Below are 15,806 nucleotides of genomic sequence, written 5' to 3'. Positions count from 1 at the left end.
AAATATATCAGATCTGTTCTTGACAGATCTCTCCTTGACAAACTGATCTGATGAATGAAGAAATGAGAGGACGTATTAAAGAGAATGGTAGAGAGGAATTTAATATAGTGAGAATTGAAGACAACCATGTTAGAGAGTCTTGCTCTCGGGGGGATAGAGAAATGGGCTGTTAATGCAGGGGGGTATAGTATCAAGAGGGTTTTGATTTTGTTTTGTAAAGATTGAAGATATAGCAGGTTTGTATGGACTAATCCAGTAGGACTAACCCAGCAGAGGAAAAAACAAATATGATGCACGAAGGAGAGGGATATTGTTGGAGCTACAGATATGGTATGCAAATAGAAGAGTTAGTTTTAAAGATGGGCGTGTAAATGGCTCATTGATAGCAGGGAGAAAGGATGGATTGTGTAGGCCTAGATACTTGTAGTTTGCTGGATATATAGGAGGAGCATGTAAAAGTTGTATGATATTTTTTCTGTGAAATAGGAAGCAAGGTCACAGAGGGAAAGAGTATTGGATTGAGGAAAGAAAAGAAGGTGTAAAATAGACACTTAGGAAAGTGACAGAGTGAATAGATTCTTAGAAGGATGGCTAGACAGTACTTAAAGTGGTCAGTTGAAGTCTGTTAATTTGAGACTAGTCAAATGATTTTGTGTTTTCCTCCAATGATGTTGAGCCTCGGTGCCATCACTGAGTAGACAGGAGTTGAATTTAATAAAGTTGGAATTTTCCTAGATGAATACAACAAAGTGGGAGGAAGGAAAAGGTGTTGATATACTCAAGGGAATGATTATAAAGAAAAGACATAGAGATCTGGGTAAAGAGCAAAGTGAGAAAATGAAGGTTGAGAAACAATGGAAAAATGGTATGATCAATTATATATAGATTGCAGTATGACTGAAGAAATGTTGGAGTTATTTACTAGAGGTAGGAAGTAGAAATTTGAGAGGTCCAAATAAGAAAATAACATGACAAATTGACAAAGGCAGAGAATACTGTAATTAGTGTCTATAAGTTCTAGAATGTGAACATGGTAGTTAAGTGAAAACAGGGTCATGGAAAGAGATGAATTAAAGAAATTGAGAAACTTGAGTAAGAAAAGGATCATCTAAGTGGATTTTGAAATTATTAAGAATTATGACAGGAATAGTGAGCCAAGATCTAAGTAAAATTACCTCTTAGAACATACAATTCTGTTAGATATGGAAAAAGCAATATTTAAAAAAAATCAGTTTATAAAACTCTTTCTACAGTGACAGGAAATTCAGCCTAATTTACTGAAAACTAGTGTATTACAGTGGTTTTATAGTTGTAGATTCTGACACCAAATCTTGTTTCTGAGGTTTAATTGCTTTATCACCTTGGGCAGGTTCTATCCATTTCCATGGAGATAATCAATACTTATGGTAGGATTGTTGTAAAGATGATTTGATGAATATAAAATACTTAAAACAAGTCTGGGGTGTGTGTGTGTGTAGTCAACTTCTCAATAAATATTAGCTCTTATAGTGGTTGTGGTGGTTCTCAGCTCACACCAATTCCAGGTGGCATAAAGATTTTGATGTCTTAGACAAAACTTCGACAAGACTTCAATTATCTTGCCAATGTAATGACCCACACTTCTAGTGCTTCTGAGTGAGGAAAAATTGCCTCGATTATTCAAGGTTCTTCTAGCTGGTCTAAGAATTAAATTGACATGAGACGTAATTCATAATTTCTTAACAACCTTAAGTTAGCTTTAATACTGAATATTTTCCCAGTTCACGTGAACTTGAAATTCATTTGGATTGTGTTTCTTTTTTATTTTTGAGAATATTTATGAATGCAAAACTTATAAGTGCTTAATTTTCTTTAAGCCAATCAAATAGAGCTCTTCTACAAAATCATTTGAGCAATTCTAACTGGAAAATGCCATATATCCACAATAGACACATACTGACAGATGCAGAAAACTTACCATTATTAATATTTGAGGAGAAAGGGGCAAGAGAACCCTTTTGCAGTTTGTATTTTTAAAAAATATCTACTTCCTTCTTTTTTTTCTTTACTCAGGCAATTGTGGGCTGTGTGTACACTCCAGAGATACAAGATTTATAACTATAAGAGACAAAGAATGTAAGGTGTTTTTTTTTTTTTTCCCCAAGAATTATAGGGTAATTGCTATTTAGAATTTACCTTCCTTTTCTTAAGTAGAGGACAATTCTGGTTCAGTATCCTGATTTTTTATAGTACCTATAAGCATTTTGAGAGGAATAGGTGAGGTTTTGGGATTGGTAGAGATGGCGGGGGTTGCTTCTAGAGTTGCATTTCTGGTTTTGTAGAGATTTGCCAGGCACAGTTGTTGCTAATTCCCAGAAAAAACTGAATTACAGCCTGAATATCAAGAGATTGATCAGCTTTTTTAACTAAACTTGACTCCTTAGATCAGGGAGATTTCCACCTAAAGTGGGAATCAGGTTTATATCTTTGTAAAAAAAAAAAAAAAAAAGTCTGTATAAATCATGTTAACTAAAGCCTTCTTTCTTCACAATTCAATCTTGGCTTCTATTAGCCCCTGAATATCAGTCTTCTGCTCTTCATTTGTAGGAGGGCCAGGAAAAATTATGGTCATCTCTTTCTTTTTTAGTGGGGAGGATGTGAATCTTTCCAATTTCTCTTTAAATTTGGTGGGCTCTTTTGAAAGTGGAGGTAAAATTGGGCTTTATGAGTTACAAGATTTGTTGCTATCCAAGGGACATGAAATTTTTTCCCTCCTGGGTTTGGGGGGGTGGGGGGAGGTGGGAATCCAGGGTATATCTGCAAAGGACATGGCATAAGAATGCCTAAAGCTGGCAGAGCCTGTTTGTAGAGCTTTAGAAAGTAGGAGTTATAAGAAATAGCCAAGTGACATAATAAAATTAAAAAAAAAAGAAAGAAAGAAATAGCAAAGTGAGCCCTATCACTTGTCTTCAGTGCTTCTGTTAAATTCACTTCATGAGTTTTAGCATTTATATGAGTAATGTATATACATTGACTCTGGAGTTTAGGCTGGAGTGCTCTATACCCTTATAAGGAAGGGTAAGTTAAAACAGGCAGATGGAGCTGGTTTTTAAGGAGGGGAATTTACCTTGGATGTGGACATCAGTTTTTGTCTTAAGTCTAACTTCTGTTCTTTCACCTTGTTAAGGGAGTCCCTAAGTCCCTACCCCTAGTAAGTATACTAATAAGACAATTGAGAGCTCTGTATAAGGATTTTTTTTCCTTTGAAATGTAGCCAATTTAAAAGATTTCATGTCTGACCATTGATGAGTAGGCTCTTACTAATTTTAATAGCAACTCAAACCAAGAAGCCTTTTTTTTTTTTTTTTTGGAAAGACCCAGGGGCAATTTCTAGGCTTAGACCATGGGTGCAAGAGGCATCCTTGGAGAGGGCATAGATGATATAGTCCCCATGATCCGCAAGTTTACTCCCAGAAATAGTCTGAGAAAGCAAATGCCATTTTTACACAGGCAATAAGGATGCTTTAGTGAAAACAGTGTCTTTGATCACCCACAAAAACCTGAATTGCCTCCAGTTAACAGACCTACTAATCTGTGACACCAGGCAGGTGCAGTATACTGGAATGGGACATTTTAGCACTAACAAGCAACAAAGGTTAAGAGCACAAAAGTCCCTTATGGACTGGGACCTCTTATGACTTACTTTTTGAGGGCTGTCATGGCTAGACAGTGTTGCTCGCAACTTTATGTCTCAAAACCCCACTCTTACTTGGCTACCAGGGTGTACCCCAGTAAGTGCATTGTCTGCATGGTGGAGACCAGAGAAAATCAAGTTCTCAAGACAAAAGGAAAAACCTTATCCAGATTTTACGTGTGGGACCCACAGCAAAGTTTGTTGAAACATATGCCCATCTGATAAGAACTATGAACCCAACAGTCTATAATGTTAGTTTGAACAGCAGGCTTATAGGGGCCTATGCTGGTATTTCCCTATAGGAATTCCCTTTTATAACAACATAAAAGACAAAAATAGTGACCATCTATCTCTGGGGAGGAAATGGATTAATAAAACCAAGAGTACTCTATTGAATTTATCAGAGATGCTGAGCCCATGGAGTATTTCCAAAAATACTTTTTCCTGCTAATGCTAAATTTAGAAAGAAAAAGGACTCTAACCACTCTTGTCCCACCAGATCTTGCAGACAGATTCCAGGAGGCTGACATGGTAAGAAATCTTACTTTTGCTAGCTGTTTATCAGATGTCCCAGAGTTTCTCAGGTACAGCAATCCCAGGGTGAACAATATTTAGCCAGTTGAAGTTTATCCTGCCAACTAGCCAGTTGTTGGGGAGGAAAAAATTTCCTTCAAGATTTTCTTACTGGTCTAAGAATTAAATTGACATGAGACAGATTAATAGCAGGAAAAAACAAATTAGAATTACATGTACATGGAGGCCTAATAGTAGCATTGAGTCTCAAAGAAATGTCCAAGTTCTATGCTTTTATACATTTTAAGCAGATGTTGCCAGGTGAACTGCAGAAACCCTGAGCCCTGGGTTTTCAACCCAGCCCATCCTGAAGGAGTCACCGAAAGTTCTCTGTCTTGTCTTGAGAAAAGATTCAAGGAGACACTCTGTTAACAGTGGGTAAGTGACATAAGTGGGGAAGTTTATATAAAGTGAAAAGTGATGGACATTGGGGAGGGTTATGTGCTATGGTGAGCACTGTGAATTGTGTAAGACTGATGAATCACAGACCTGTGTCCCTGAAACAAATAATACATTATATGTTAAATAAATAAAGTGAAAAGTACACTCTAGAGATAGGAGAGCAAGTGAGCTCAAGAGAGTGAGCGAGCTACGAGCTATGTGCCCTGAAGGTTGGGTTTCTATCTTTTATTGACAGTTGTTAACTAGAGGGTAGAATATGTATTACTTGGGGCAGGAAGCAGGGTTTTGTATTTTTTCTTCCTAATCTGGTCAGGGGTTTCCTGTCATGGCATCCATCATCTGGGGCCTGTCTGGTTTGATCAGGTTTCTTATGGAATGGTGCCAGCACAGGCCTCTGATTTTCCCAAGAGCTAGCCATAACTTCCTCCTTGCTGGCCTCCAGGTATTTTGTTAGAACCTAACTGCCTACTCCAACACAGAGAGACATTAATCAGCAAGGAACTGACAAAATAAAGAAAACTTAACCTTTTGAAGCTTTAAATAGTAAAGGATTCTAAACAGAATTTGGGCGGTGGTTGTAAATTACTAAAAGTAACAAGGCTTGTTTATACAACTTTCTTGTCTCTGAATTCCCTATCTGGTGATAAGGATATCTCAGGGAGAGTGCCTTTCACATGGGAGATTTATTTCCTGCTTTCTGGAGACACGGTGGGAAGGGGAAGAGCATTCTTAATAATCAGTATGCCAGAGTGGCACATTTGAGACTGCCTGTCCTAGGCCTCCACACTTCCTTACCACAACTGCACCATGAGACTTTGACCAAAGTGTAAGAATGTTGGTGTCTAGGAATTAACCTGTTTGTGGATAATGCACAACCATTCCACTCTATTTCATTAATTGAGCATATGACCCAAACAGGTCCAATTAGAAGCATTTCCAGTTCTTGTACAGATTTTTTTTTTTTTTTTTAAACTAGACAGAGCTGTGCCTGGAGCTGCTAACCATTATCCTGATAATTGTGATGATAGTTCATTTTCAGTTAGATTTAAAAAAAGAAAATTCATCATGGAGAAGTACTAGTAATTTAAACCTGTAGCAAAAGCCCTAACAGCTAGTGTATCATGGAATTTTTTAGTTACTTTAAATGAAATAAACTTGAAATAAGTACTTTTTCCTTTTGTTGGAGGGATTTGGCACTCTTAACAGACTAAGTATGGGTCATATATGTCACCCTTAAGATAGAAGGAGTGAAGTTTCATATAAGCCACATGAAGTGAGAGTTTAAAAGCCTTGTTCTCCAAAGGAAAAGCATAGAGCTATGAAATCAAGAGAGAAAGTAGGTACTACACAGCCAAAAACAAATGTTTTACTACAGTGTATATAATATATAAAACTCATATTTCCACGTGGTGATTTTCCACTTATGCCTTATACAAGGACTGGGAATAGTATGAGGCAAGTGAGGCAAATATGGTGTAAGATTTAAGGAGTTTCTCAGAATAATGCAAGTACTCTTCATCCCAACCTAGCATGACTCTGCCTCCTACTATTAGTAACATGAATAGAATCAGCATAATCCTGATTAGGTAAATCAAACAAAAGGCAGTAGCATTCAGGATCTGCTTTAGATGATTTGGAAAGTATTTGCTGTGCAAATGAGATTCTATTAAAATCAGTATCAAGAGATACCAAGGCTTTTATTTATTTATTTTTTAAAGATTTTATTTATTTATTTGACAGAGAGAGACACAGCAAGAGAGGGAACACAAGCAGGGGGAATGGGAGAGGGAGAAGCAGGCTTCCTGTGGAGCAGAGAGCCCGATGTGAGGCTCGATCCCAGGACCCTGGGATCATGACCTGAGCCGAAGGCAGATGCTGAACGACTGAGCCACCCAGGCACCCCGATATCAAGGCTTTTAAAAGAAGTAAGGGGAAATATTTATTAAGCACCTAAAATTCAAAAGGCACTGTACTGAGTGCTTGTAGCAATTTGATCTTAACCGCTCTGTAAGAAGAGAACACTTCCCATTATGAGTAATGGAGGAGGTTTTTTTAAATTTTGCTATAAGTTAATAAGATACTTTGTTAGATCTGTAACTTATTATTGCATATAAAACAAAAATATTGACCTTAGTATGATTGTTTAGGAGAGATGAGAGCCAGCCACATGTGTTAGGTACTTAACTGATGATCCTCAGGAGGAATACTGTTCTCACTCCAAGAACTTAAGCTACTATGTATCCGTCAGAAAGCAAACTGTTGTAGAGGTATAACATTCATGTAAAGGCCAGTAGGGAACCTAAAATAAATAGCTCAAATTCAGTAAATTTGGAGGAAAAAAAAAAAAAAATACTGGGAAAGGGAGACCCTGCACCCAACAAGCATAAGCTTTAATGCCTTGGGGTAAAGCTAGGGGATCAAACAACACTTTAGAACATCTGTGATTAAAAGGGGTTATATCCATTAAAAACTGCACCAACTGACAATGAGAAAAGGGGTATTTACACAAGAAATTTTAATTTTTTCAAATTATGACATAGCAATGATATACCAAGATATTTGAAAATCTTAAGAATTCAAGAAAGTCTGAGCAAGAGATTAATTTGTTGTATGAAACTTCTCAGAGCTTAGAAAAAGATACACAAAATACCATTAAAATTATTCTCCAGAGACATATAATATCTTGCTGTGTAAGAAAAGGATGGAAGGGAAAGATTGAGGTTTGAATTGGGCAGTTCTCTATATATTGTACATTTCTTTTAAAAAGTATTTGAAGAATATTTTGGTAAAATGTTAACATCTGTTAAATCTGGGTCTTGGGGCATAGGGCCTGTAATTTTTTTGTTGTTGTTTTACATTTTTCTGTATGACATATATATCATAACTTGAATGAAAATAGCGGAACATCTCTAATCCAGTGTTTTGCAGCTGTTTTTTTTTTTTTTTTTTTAAGATTTTATTTATTTATTTGAGACAGAGAGAATGAGAGAGAGCAAGTACATGAGAGGGGGGAGGGTCAGAGGGAGAAGCAGACTCTCCGCCGAGCAGGGAGCCCGATGCGGGACTCGATACCAGGACTCCAGGATCATGACCTGAGCCGAAGGCAGTCGCTTAACCGACTGAGCCACCCAGGCGCCCGACTGCAGCTGTTTTCTTATTGCCCTCCCCAAAGCAACATATTTAGAATTTTTTTCACAGTTGATCCACATGAAATTTTAATGTCCTAATACACTTTTTTGATTTTGAACTGTGTAAAAATCTGTCTTTATGGATAAAAATTGGAAGATTTTCTATCTTTCCCATCCCAAGAACTAAAACAGTGAACACATGATTTGATACCATAAAATATTAACACGTTCAAAACCTTAACAGATCATATAATGTTCTCTGACCTTAGTTGAACTAAATTAGGTATCAGTATCTAAAAAACAAAGAAAAGGAGGGGGGCTCCTGGGTGGCTCAGTCGTCAAGCGTCTGCTTTTGGCTCAGGTCATGATCCCAGGGTCCCAGGATCAAGCCCCGCATCGGGCTCCCTGCTCAGTGGGAGGCCTGATTCTCCCTCTCCCACTCCCCCTGCTTGTGTTCCTGCTCTTGCTTTCTCTCTCTCTGTCAAATAAATAAATAAAATCTTTAAAAAAATAAAATAAATAAATTAGGTATCCATAATAGAAAGATTTGAAAAGTGCTTAAATTTCTGAATATTAAATAATATTTCTAAATAACATGGATCAAGACAATTCTTAAGGGAAATTAGATAGTACTTGAACTGAATGAAAGTACAAATTGATCAAAAATTTGTGGAATACACCAAAGGAGTGTTTAAAGGGAATTTGCTTATATTAGAAAAGAAGAAAAATCACAGATTGATGATCAGCTTTCTACCTTAAGGAACTAGAAAAAGAAGAGCAAATTAAATGCAGAACAAGCAGATAAGGGAAATAAAAATAAGCATAAATCAGTGAATTTGTAAGCAGGACAGTAGAAAATACTGTAAACAAAACTAGTTCCTGAAAAGACCGATAACATTGAAAAAGTTCTAGCCAGATTGCAAAGAAAAAAACACCCCCAGAGCTGTAAGAAAATATTTGGAATATTTTGAACAAATTTATTTCCATAAATTTTCAACTTTGATGAAGTGGGTCCATATCATAAAAGTGACAAACTACCAAAGCTTGTGTGAGAAGTAGGTGACCTGAACGATCCTATATCTACTTAATACATTTACTTTGTAGTTAAAAATCTTCCTTCCTTTCTTTCTTGCAAAGAAAACGTAAGGCATAGATAGTTTCACTGGTGAATTTTGTTAAACATTAACTGAAACCAACAGTTCTTTAGAAGACAACACACCCAAATTCATTTTATGAGTCCTATACTACCCTGATGCTAAAACAAGACAAGATACTAAGAAAATGATGTATCACTCTGTCTCATGAGAGTAAATGTAAAAATCCTCATCAAAATATTAAGAAGTTGAATCGATAATATGGGGGGAGAGTATTTTATAAATCATGATAAAATGCAGTTGATCTTGGGAAATGCAGGCTAGTCCAACCTTTGAAAATCAATTGTAATCCATCAACAGACTAAGGAAGAAAAAGCATAGCTCGGGGTGCCTGGGTGGCTCAGTTAAAGCGTCTGCCTTCGGCTCAGGTCGTGATCCCAGGGTCCTGGGATCGAGCCCCACATCCGGTTCCCTGCTCTGCAGGAAGCCTGCTTCTCCCTCTCCCACTCTCCCCTGCTTGTGTTCCCTCTCTCGCTGTGCTGTGTCTCTCTCTGTCAAATAAAATCTGTAAAGAAAAAAAAGAAAAAGCATAGCTCATCGTAATGAACGAAAACCTTTGATAAAATTAAACATTCCTAATAAAAACTCAGTAAAATAGGAATAGAGAAGAGCTTCCTTAATCTGGTAAATAGTGTTTACAAAACTTAACTGCTATCCTAACGGTTAAAAAACTGAATGTTTTCCTCCAAGATTGAGAACAAGGTAAGAAAGTGCACACTAATCCCTTCTTTTCAACATCTGACAGCCAGTGCATAAAACAAAAAAGAAAAGCCATACAAATTAGAAATGAAGAAGTAAAATTGTCCCCATTCAGAGGTGACATGATTGTTTATGTAGAAAATCCCAAAGAATTAAGGAGTCTACTACAACTAATAAGGTAAGGAAGGTTGCAAGATTCAAAGTCAATAATTAGGGGCGCCTGGGTGGCTCAGTTGGTTGGGCGACTGCCTTCGGCTCAGGTCATGATCCCAAAGTCCTGGGATTGAGCCCCGCATCGGGCTCCCTGCTCTGCAGGGAGCCTGCTTCTCCCTCTGACCCTCTGCCCTCTCATGCTGTTTCTCTCTCTCCCTCGCTCTCTGATAAATAAAATCTTTAAAAAAAAAAAGTCAATAACTGGATATTGAATTTTTTCCCTAAAAAATGCCATTTGCAATAGCACCAAAAGAAATAATAGGTAGAAGTCTACCCAGATGTGTACTGAACCTGACAACCCTTCATAAATTTTGATAATGAAAGGTGAAAATCTAAATGGGAGAGATTCTGTGTACATGAGTCAAAAGACCCATGATTTTTAAGAATATCAACTCTTCCAAATTGATTCATTACTACTAAAAAATCCTAGCAATATATTTTGTTGATATTGCTGAGCAGTTGCTTTGGAAAAGCAACAACTAGAATAGCCAGCATAAATTTGAAAAAAAAAAATGGATGACTTAGACTACCTAATTCTAAGACTTACTACAAAGCTCAGATAATCAGGTTGTGGTATTGGCAAACAGGTGGACACTGATCATTGGAACAGAAAAGTCCAGGAATAGACCCACACATACACCATAATTTTTGACAAAGATGAGAAGGCAATTCAGTGGAGAAAGGATGGTCATTTCAACATATGATGCTAGAATAATTGGACATCCATATGCTAAAAATTGAAAATAAAAGTATGTTGTTCTCACGCAAAAAATTTCTTCAAAAATGAGTCAGAGTCCTAGGTATAAAGTGCAAAAGTATAGAACTCCTGGAGGAGGGGGGAAACAAATAAGATAAAGTCTGCATGACCTTACTTAGACAAGTTAACACTATAAAAAGATAAAAGATAAATACGCCTTCATCAAATAAAAACCTTGTACTTTTCAGAAGACACTACTAAGAAAATGAAAAAGCAAGTAACAGACTGGGAAAAACTTCTTCAAAGCGTGTATTTGAATTTTATCCAGAATATATAAAGAACTTCCAAAACTCAGAAAACAAAAATCCCCCCCCCCCAAAAAAAGACAATAAATTTGAAGATACCTTACCAAAGACTTACAGATGGGAACTAAGCACGTGAAAAGATGCACATTGTTAGCCCTTAGACACATGTAAGACAACCACAGTAATAGAGCACTACACACTTATTAGAATGGCTTAAAATGAATTCTGATAGTACCAACACTTAACAGGAATGGAGCACTGCAGCTTCAAACATTGCTAATTGAAGTACAAAGTGGTCCACCTGCTTTGAAAAAGTTTCAAGAAGTTTATTATAATGTGAAATATATACTTATATGTGACCTGGCTATCACACTTCTGAGTATTTAAGAGGAACAAAAAGTATGTTCACAGGGAAGAAAAAAAAACTTGTGAAAAAATACTGGGAACATGGCAGAATAGGAAGCACCAGGAATCCATCTCCCCACCTAGATGACAATTGCAGTGATAGGATTTATTTGATGTAACTATTTTGGAACTGTCATCTATTAAGACCTTTCAGTTTAACAGGAAAAAGCTTGGACAGTAAATTGAAGTTAATTCATTCAAATTTAGCTCATTGTAGTAGTAGCTACCATTTCCCAACCTCAGCCATATAGCAGGCAACTGTGCATGTGTTCCTGGAGCAGCTTGCACACAACTAGTGGGAGCCAGGGTAGGCAAAAAGAACCTTCACCTCCAAATATTGGGAATCAGGCTGATGGCTGATTTCTGCTTTTGATCACAAAGGTACAAAGAAGTGGGAAGCCATGGTTTACCTCTTTCCATTGTAAACACACACACACACACACCCTGTGAAGTGACTTCCAAGGGTATAAAAGGACTGACATCCCCTTTATTTCCCATTCTTTTTCTTTCTTTTTTTTTTTTTCCATTTGGGAGCCAGACATTAAAGACCAGGGCATTCATAAACAACTGCATATATGGGATAATTAGAAATTGACCATGAATGCCCAGGGAAAGACTCAAGATCTGAGAAGATCTTAGGTTTCATACCTCGGGCGCCTGGGTGGCTCAGCTGGTTAAGCGACTGCCTTCGGCTCAGGTCATGATCCTGGAGTCCCTGGATCGAGTCCCGCATCGGGCTCCCTGCTCGGCAGGGAGTCTGCTTCGTCCTCTGACCCTATCCCCTCTCATGTGTTCTCTCTCGCTCATTCTCTCTCTCAAATAAATAAATAAAATCTTAAAAAAAAAAAAAAGTTTCATACCTCAGACTGGTCCTTGGCACAGAGATCAAAAGATAATCAAAAGTAAACAATAGGGGTGCCTGGGTGGCTTAGTCGATTAGGCATCTGACTTGATTTTTGGCTCAGGTCATGATCTCGGGGTTTCAGGGTTGTGAGATCGAGCCCTGTGTCAGGCTCCATGCTGGGGGTGGAGCCTGCTTAGTATTCTTCCTCTCCCTCTGCCCCTCCCCAGCTCTTGCGCGGGCATATGTGGGCATACCCTCTCTCTCTACCTCTCTCTCAAAAAAAAAAAACAAAACAAAAAAACAAAACCAGCTAACCCCAGGGAAAGAAAAAATCTGATTTCCAGAATTGTTAAAATATCGTTTTCAACAGAAAACCACAAGACACACAAAAAGCAAAAAGAAAACAGGAATGTATAACCCATTCAAAAGGGAAACAAATGACCTGAAGTAGACCTGATGGCATGTACTTGACAAAGACTTTAAAACAGAAAGGCACTCAAAAGATTAAAGAAACATGTCCAGAAAGCTAAAAAACAAATGGAATTCTGGAGCTGAAAAATACAGTAAGTGAAATGAAAAAAAATCAGAGGAATTCCAAGGAAAATCTTCCTTCTACTTCTGACAGTACCAACACTTATCAGGAATGGAGCACTGCAGCTTTCAAATATGTATCAAATGAATCAACAAAATTGAAGATAGGACAATGAAAATAATTAAGTCTGAAGAACAGAAGCAAAAAAGATTGAAGAAAAGTGAACAGAGCCTGAGGGACCTGTGGGGCACCATCAAGCAGATGCATATACACCGTGGGAGTCCCAAAAGGAGAGAGAAAGGGACAGAGAATATTTGAAAAAAATAATGTCTGAAAACTTCCTAAATCTGATAAAAATTATGAATATAAAGATCCAGGAAGTTCAACAAATTTCCAGCAAGATGAACTCAGAGACCCACATCAAGACACACTGTAATCAGACTTTCAAAAATCAATCTTGAAAACTAAGAAGTGAATTGTCACAGGGAATACTAAATGAGATTATCAGGAGATTTTTCATCAAAAACTTGGAGAACCAGAAGGAACTGGGCTGATAGATACAAAGTGCTAAATGGAAAAAGAATAACTGCCAAACAGGAATCCTGTATCTAGCAAAACCGTTTTTCAAAAGTGAGGGAGAAATTAAGACAATCCCAAATAAAGTTTGAGTTTGTTACCATCAGATCTGTTTTGGAAGAAATACTCAAAATGAGTCTTGCATAGTGAACTTAAAGGACATTAGACAGTGATTCAAAGCTGTTTGAAGATCTACAGAACTCAATAAAGGGAAATATATGGGCAATTATAAAAGTTAATATTGTCATAGTGGTTAATGACTATACCTGTTTTCTACATGATTTAAGAAACTAATACATTTTTTAAACAATTACTAGTTTATAAGCCAGTATTGTGACTGTGGCTAGTAACCCCATATGTGGTTTTCTACATAATTTGAGACTAATGACATTTAAAATAATTATTAGTTTATGTTTTGGGTTTTGGGGTACACAACATATGAGGCTGTCATTTGGGGGACTTCAATGAAAAGAAGTGAGGACAGAACTGTAAAGACAGTTTTTGTATGATATTTAAGTGTTAAAACTCTAGGATTGTTAAATGTAAACCCCATGATAACCACAAATAATGGAGCTGCAAAATAAACACAGAAGGAAATGAGTGAGAAAGTAAACATGTCACTACAAAAAATCAACATAAGACTGTAAGGCAGGAAGTGAGGAACAAAAAACGCTATAGGGCATATAGAAAACAGGCAAATTGACGGGTCCCTCATTTTAAGTAAGTATAAATGAATTTAACTCTTCAGTCAAAACACAATTGGGAGGATGTATAAAGACACCTGATTCAACTATATGCTATATATGGGAAACACATTTTAGATGCAAAGACAAAAAGAGAGTTAAAGTGAAAGGATGGAAAAACAATTAAAAATAAAGGATGGGAAAAGATACTGCATGCAAATAGTAATCAAAAGAGCAGGGGTGGCTTTACTGATATCAGACAAAAGAGACTTTAAATTGAAAAGATTGCAAGAGAAGGATTTTAATAAAAGTTTAAATAGAGAATATATTTATGAATTGTAAACAAACTAAATATGTAAGTTGTAAACATTTATGTGCCTAATGAATATGAAATGAATGAAATATGAAGCAAAACTGACAGAATTGAAGGTTGAAATAGACAATTTTACAATAATACTTTAGTACTCCTTTTATGATAATGGATACAATGAGACAGAAGATAAGGAAATAGAGGACTCACACAATAAACCAACTGTACAGAACACTCTACCTAAGAACAGTAGGATACACATTCTTCCCAAGTGCACACGAGATATTTTCTAGGATAGACCTCATATCAAGCCACAAATTAAGTTTCAGTAGATTTATGGAAAGAGGCATACACAGTATGTTGTCTGACCACAGCAGGATTCAGTTAGAAGTCAATAACAGAAGGAAAGTTGGAAAATTCACTTTACCATTGAAATTAGACAACAGTCTTGAACAACCAGGAAGTCAAAAAATAAATCACATGGGAAATTAGAAAATACTTAGAGACAACTGAAAAAACAATGTACTAAAACTATGGAATGCAACAAAAGTGTTGCTAAGAGGAAATTTTATTGTTATAAATCACACTGAAAAACAAAGCTCTCACCCCAACAAGCTAACTTTACAACTTAGGGAACTAGAAAAAGAAAAAACAATTAAATCCAAAGCTAGTAGAAGGAGGAAATAATAAAGATTACAGATAAATGAAAGAGAGAATAGAAAAACAATAGGAAAAATCAATGAAACCAAAAGTTGATTGGTTGAGAACATCAGCAAATTTGACACACAAAAATTTAACTGGATGGACTAATAAAAAAGACTCAAATTACTGAAATCATAAGTTAAAGTGAGTACATTACTACAGATTCTACAGAAATAAAAAGGATTATGAGTATGATGAACAGTTCTACTCAAATTGGATAACTAGATGAACAAATTCCTAGAAATACAAAGCCTACTAAGACTAAATTATACACAAAAATAGAAATTCTGAATAGATCTATAACTAGTAGGGAGATTGAAACAGTAATCAAAAATCTGATAATGAAAAGCCCTGGAACTGACAGCTTTACTATTGAGTTCTACCAAACATTTAAGGGAGAAATAACACCAATCCTTCCTAAACTCATCCTAAAATTTGAAGAGGAGGGAACACTTCTTGACTCATGCTGTAAAACTAACATTACCCTGATATCAAAGCCAGACAAAAACACTACAAGAGAAAAAATACAGAATAATATCCCTTGTGAACATTGATGCAAACAAAAACAACCTTTCAACAAGATACTAGCAAACTGAATTCAGCATATTATAAAGATTATACACCATGACCAAGTGGGATCTATTTCTGGAATGCAAGGATGGTTCAACATATGAAAATTTATCAGTGTAATACACCACATTAAAAGAATGAAGGACAGAAACCACATGATATCAATTGAGATATCAACATAAAAAGCATTTCACACAATATTTTTTCATGATAAAGGCATTCAGTAAAGTAGGAATAGAAGGAAACTACCTCAACATAATAAAAGCCACATATGAAAAACCCACAGTGAACATCCTATTCCATGCTGGAAAGTAGGGAAAAGTTTTCCTGTACAATCAGG

General features: G+C 36.5%; 1 protein-coding gene across 1 annotated transcript in view; it reads left to right on the top strand.

Moving 5' to 3' along the window:
• RNPC3 (RNA binding region (RNP1, RRM) containing 3) overlaps positions 1–10,915 on the top strand; it is a 39,096-nt gene extending 28,181 nt beyond the window's left edge. Inside the window, exon 17 of the transcript XR_004681549.1 lies at positions 10,788–10,915. The gene's annotated coding sequence lies outside the window, so the exon portion shown is untranslated. The remainder of the gene's footprint in view (positions 1–10,787) is intronic.
• Positions 10,916–15,806: the final 4,891 nt, after the last annotated feature.

Source organism: Mirounga leonina, unplaced genomic scaffold, assembly GCF_011800145.1.
Source record: "Mirounga leonina isolate KUSES-001 unplaced genomic scaffold, KU_Mleo_1.0 Mir_173, whole genome shotgun sequence".
Taxonomy (NCBI): Eukaryota; Metazoa; Chordata; class Mammalia; order Carnivora; family Phocidae; genus Mirounga; species Mirounga leonina.
The sequence above is the reverse complement of the archived record's forward strand: the minus strand, read 5'-3'. Positions and strand labels throughout refer to the sequence as shown.